Below are 6,000 nucleotides of genomic sequence, written 5' to 3'. Positions count from 1 at the left end.
ATTGACACCGCAAGTCTATTTAAACAGAGGAGGAGATCCATTGGTTGCGGCGCCGGGAGCCGCCCCGCCGAGGCTGGCGAGCGCGGCCTTAAGGTGGCCCGGCGCGGCCGCGACGCCTCCCCGCCTGCCCGCGCGCGCCGACTCCGACAGCGCCGCCCGGAGATTGGCTGGTCGCGTGACTGCCGGAGGTGTGCCGCTGCCAGCAAACCTGCTCCGGCTGGCCTCGGAGAAATTAAAAACGAGACAAACAAACTCGCCAAACGGCTGGGAAGCCGGGGAGGGGCGGGGGCGGCGGGGCCTGGGGTTCAGGTCCCGGCTCGGCGCTGCGCTGCCTGGCGCGCCCTCTCCTCGCCGGGGGAACGGAGGGGCAGGATCAGATGATCTCGAAGGTGGCTAGCGGCTGGTTTTACGCCTCGGTGGCGATCTTGTTTTCCCGGCACTCGCCGAGCCTGGGGCGCGGGCCGCTGGGGGCGGAGGCAGACGGTGGGAGCTCTGCCCCCAGCTGGGCTCTCGCCGGTGGCTCCCCACTCCTGGCACTGCGAGGAGGCAGGGTAGCCTGCGTCCAGGGGCTGGGAGCCCCCCCTCCCCCGCCTGGGTACCTCAGCTGGGGGTGAGCAGTGGTTAGCTCACTCTTAACCTAGAAGTCTCTGCTGTTCTGGGGGAGGCGGGGAGCTTTGGGAAGAAGCCAAGGCGACCGTAGGCGCAACACTTCTAATGTATTCTGAACCCAAGCTCTCCCTCAATAAAAATAAGGATTTCAAGATCAAAAACTCCACTGGTCTCCCAAGTCCCTAATAAACTTTGTAGCTGTCTCAGACACGCTTAGGTTTCAAAAGCGAGGTTACACCCCTGACCCAGGTTCTGGCTTCCAGAGCACAGTTAAAGCCATTGACATGGTCTGCGTGTGGGAACTCGTCTTCTCTTTGTATTTTTCAATTCTTGCCCGGGTTGTAGCAGTTTCCTCTACCTGAGTCCGCCGCCAAATACAACAGCCCCTTCCTTCCTCCACCTTTCTCTCCCACCAGATTCACTGCTTCGGCCCTCCCAGAACAAAATTTAGATGCAAGGGAATGCCTTTAGAGGGCTACAAGTCGTTGAAGGGTGAAAGTAATCTGAAAGTCCAGATTATGAAATGATTCATAAAACCCACCGCAACCATATCGTCAAGTCTGATAACTATTACTTGGGCGTTTCTCTACCCCCCTCCCCCTTTGCTGCTGGAAATTACCTACCAATACGATCCTGAGCAGGATGGTGGGACTTAAAACCGTATGGGTAGGGCTGTCATATCCGAGACAGAGCTCAAAGGGTCTTTCATGTGTCCCCACTCCACCCCACCTCACCCCCATACGTATAATCTTGGTTTGGGCCCAAGTCAGTACAGTTAACTGGAAACTAAGCTCCTTCGGTTCTAATCGTCCACAGCCGCAGTGTTTTCTTACGCATCTATGCTACAGATGAGTTTGATTTTTAACTTGCTTTCTTAAGCACATATTGTTTGTGTGCTCCACTTTGTGTGGTGCCGGCCTCACCTCCGCACCCCAGAATGTAAGAGCTGACAGGGCCCTTCAGAACCCTGTGGCTCAACCCTCTCTTTTTACCAACTGAGGAAATTGAGAGTAGGAGAGGTTTCCTGTCCCGGGACACGTATCCAGTTGATAGCAGAGCCGGGCCTGGAGGCAGGTCTCCGAACTCTCAGGCTGGTTCATTTTCTCGTTCTTTCCTTCCTAATGGTTCAGGTTTCGTCTGGATTCGCCTGGGCTGTCGTCTGCAGGTCCTCCTCTCTTACAAGTGATTCAAAATGGCTCCTGCTCATCCCCTGGGCTGCCTGCAGAGGTTTCCTTGATGTGGCCTGTGGTCACTGATATTTATACGCATGGGTCACTGGCCTTTCCTATCACTATGCACTAGTTCAACTAAAATGCTGATTCCAAAAGGCAAGGGTGATCCCCAGAGAGCAGTGAGCAGGGAGAGGCAGTGCCCCAAACTTGTTTCAAAGTCAGGACTTCCTACCTGCTTGACAGAAAATAGTTTACCTGAGATCCAAGTGAGAGGTCTCACCTTTATTTTTCCACATGGAATGCGCTACTTAATGTAGTGGACGGTAGAAGTGGGGAGAAGGATAGGAAAATTAGCGTAGGCCTCCATACCATAACCTATACCCTCTTCCTGAAATTAGGTCCTTGTTGACATTTTTACATAATTGCTAGCCTGCACAGGAATTCTATATTCTCTATAAGCATAAATTCACATGTGTAAGTACCCAAACTACCACATATATGGAAATGGAGACATTCTAGAGCATTACAACATACCACAAGAGTTTGATTTTATTAATGGAATTACTATCTTAAGTAAAAGAAATTAGGGCGCCTGGGTGGCTCAGTCGTTAAGCCTCTGCCTTCGGCTCAGGTCATGATCCCAGGGTCGTGGGATCGAGCCCCGCATCGGGCTTCCCGCTCCGCGGGAGGCCTGCTTCTCCCTCCCACTCCCCCTGCTTGTGTTCCCTCTCTTGCTGTCTCTCTCTCTCTCTGTAAATTAAATAAATAAAATCTTCTTAAAAAAATAATAAAAGTAGAAAATTAGTATTTCCATCCCCTACACACCCCGAATCTTTCTTGGAGTAATATGTAGGAGCACCATTTTGTTGCTTTGTTAATCTTGAAAAGTAAACGAGCCACAGTCATGCCACCTTAAGACAACTGGCCGCCAGCAGAAAGGCAGCTATGATCTAAAGTGTTTTGTTTACAGTCCAGACATCCGAGATCGGTGCGGCAAATAATGAGAAGGCAGGAGTCTGCCGTAGTAGCGACCAAGCGTGAAAAAAATACTATGGAGTCCCCAAGGGAAGAGGGAATGTGGAGATCAGAGCGCCATCCTCCTGCGGAAAGCGGATGGCTGTGCAAAAGAGTAAGCCAGGGAGAAAAATTTCAGAAAAACAGTGTGAAGGCGGAGCTTGGGTAGAACGCAGAAAGTTTCACTCGCAGGGCTCTAAAATGGGCTCTGCTTCCCCCAGGACCCAGACTAGTCCTGAGCGGCGTTTTTGTTGCCGTTTTCCCTCCGTATAGTTTCCTCCTTAGAACTGAGCAGTGTCACGTAAGCCAGCCCAGATTTCCGTGTCCTTCACAAACCGAGAGGCAGACCCCAAAATAACTTCAAACACCTGTGTCAAGTGTCCTAATGGGGAGGGAGGGCGAGCCCGCCTCCCAGATGCGGTCCTCTCAGGGGGAAGTTAGGCAGCCCCCAAATGTTTCTGCGAAGGTTCTAGTTTCCTGGCCCAGCTGCCCCTCCCACCACAAGTGCCCAATGTTAATCCTTCCTCGAGGATGTTTATAATGAGGCAGCTTTCGCTCAATTTCACTATTCTCCCAAACCCACATACTTTTAGAGTTTGAAAATTTCACAGTCCACTGTTTTTGACGTTTTCATTCAATGTAACAAATATTTATTGGGCACCTTCTACTAATTTGCTTATCCTTTTTTTCCTTTCAACAAATATTTACTGACCACCTTCCATATATCAGGCATTATCCTAGGCGCTGGGGATTCAGAAGTAAACAAACAGATTTAGACTAGGTCGAAGCTTGCGTTCTAGTAGGGGTAGGGGAGACAGAAAATAAAGGCAAAAATACAGGAGGGAAAGATATACTATGTAAGGAAGTGACACATGCTCTGGAGAAAGGATAAACAGGGACAAGGAAAAAAGAGGGCTGGGAGGTCCCAAAGTGACCAGAGTGGCCAAGAAATGCCTCACTGAGGAAGTGGCCTTGGAGAGAAGCCCTGAGGACTTGAAAAGTCCTATGAACCATGCTGATGGCTGGGGAAAGGGTGTCCCAGTAAAGGGAACAGCAAATGCAAACCCTCTGAAGTGAGATCTTGTCTGATGTGTTCCAGGAACAGCAAGGAGCAAGAAGGGTAGTAGCAGGAACTCAGAGCATCCAAGACCATCTAGGCCTATGTGGAGTTTTTTATCATGGACTGAGTGACAGGAAGCCACTGGGACATTAGGAGGTTTTAAGCAGCGGAATGATGTGCTCTCACTATATGCAAGGTATTCCCCCACAGCATTGTTCTCAGCAGCATGGAGCTTAACAGGATGACTTAAGTCACAATCCCTGCCTTTAGGGACTATACATCAGGTGTGTGGGAGGCCACCCAGTGCACAAGAAACTGCAGAGGTAGAAAGCAGTACGTGGAAGAACAGGGTACAAAGATGGACTACAAAGGAGGGAGAGGAGGAGGCCTTCAAGGAAGTGATATATGCGAATCTATCTTCAGATCTTGAGGAAGGAGAAAAATGTCAGGATCATAAGGATGTATTGGTAGGGGTGGTAATTGGGGGATGGGATCAGACAGTGGGCAGGCCATGGATGGCATGCTAAAAAAAAATCTTTTATTCAATAAGCAATGGGAACTGATGGACCTTTCGGTGAAGTGAATAATGTGATCATTGTCCAGGTTTGTCTCTTGGACAAGGGCAAGCCTGGGCCCTGAGAGATAGTGTCCAGGGACAGAGCTAAGTGGAAAGCTAGGTAGACAGTCCCATTATGGTGTTAATCCAAAGGAGCTGGTTGTTGGGCAAAGTATAGACCTGAGGCAAGAGGGTAGAAGCATGGGTCATGAGACCAGGATGAGAAGTTCTGGAACAGAGGGTTGGAGGCAATCTGGCATGATCGCCTGAGCCACAAAGGCATAGCTGCAGATCTTGTCTTGGACAACAAGATCTTTGTAGTAGGAAGTGGCATCTGACAACAGAGTAAAAGATGGGTATGAGCCTGAAGAGCCTGACTCAGGGAGGTAATTCTGGTAATTTTGGAGGCTGATTGCAGTGGTTCAAGCAAGGGATACAACAGCATGAAGCATGCTGTGGAGGAGGGAATGAAAAGCACAGAGCAAACGTAGGATTGCTGAGGTGGTTAGAAGAGCAAAGGGGATTGGGGAAAGATGGAGAAATGGAGGATGAGTTGAAGGACTCACGCTTGGGTGTTTCAGAGAGTCATGCATTAACAAAGAACGGTAACACAGAGGGAGGATGTAGAAGAAATTGCTAGCTGTCCCTCCAAATCCATTCTTGCTTTCTCCCTTTGTCTCAGAATTATAACTGGGCTTACAGCTGCCCAGCCACACTAAATTTCCCAGCCCCTGTGCAGATAGATGTGCACTTGTGATTAGGTATTTTCCAACAGAATGTAAGGAAAAGTGGTATGTATCTTTCAGGTCCAGTACATAAAACCTGTCACATCAACCTCCTACTTCTGCCTCTCTCTTTCCCCCTTCCCATGGGCTATAAGGGTGAATATGACTGCAACTTTGGAAGCCACATGTTTTTCATTTTGCTTTTGTTTCAAGTAAGCTCTACGCCCAACGTGGGGCTTGAACTCACGACCTCCAAGATCAAGAGTCACATGCTCTACCGATGGAGCTAGCCAGGTGCCCCTGGAAGCCACATGTTGAAGGTGATAGAGCCACATCAACCTGGGTCCCTGACCTGATTTGAAAGAAAAAACAAATTTCTATTTCGTTCAACCATTACATTTGGGGTCTATTTGCTATAGCATCTTGCAGTCAATTCTAATTAATATAGAGGGGGAAATTGGGGAGATAAGGAACAGGGAAGATTAAGAATTTGATACAGTCAGTATATGCATTGAAACTGGATCCTCAAGAAAAGAAAGAGAGGCCATGTTTGTTAAGAGGGCAACAGAGATAGTATTAGAAACATGAATCTGAACCGTAATGTGAAGGGATGTCATGATTGGTGGGGCTTTGTGAGACCTGTTCATATTTACAAATGTGTCACTAATCTTATGGCCACATCAGATACTTAGTAGATTAAAAGTTACAAAGGTATGGGAATAAGGATGTGGGAGGTGTTCTCAATCCCTTTATGTTTGTATCACACTGGAGGTATGCAACATTCATTGTTTCTTCACTGTCCCATGCTCTTTTCTCAGAGAGTCTGTTTCCTTAAACTCTTCTGCTGAAGGACAGCAGATTACA

This window comes from Eumetopias jubatus, unplaced genomic scaffold (assembly GCF_037043125.1).
Source record: "Eumetopias jubatus isolate StellerSeaLion01/CBP00866 unplaced genomic scaffold, mEumJub1_p1.0 scaffold_8, whole genome shotgun sequence".
Taxonomy (NCBI): Eukaryota; Metazoa; Chordata; class Mammalia; order Carnivora; family Otariidae; genus Eumetopias; species Eumetopias jubatus.
The sequence above is the reverse complement of the archived record's forward strand: the minus strand, read 5'-3'. Positions refer to the sequence as shown.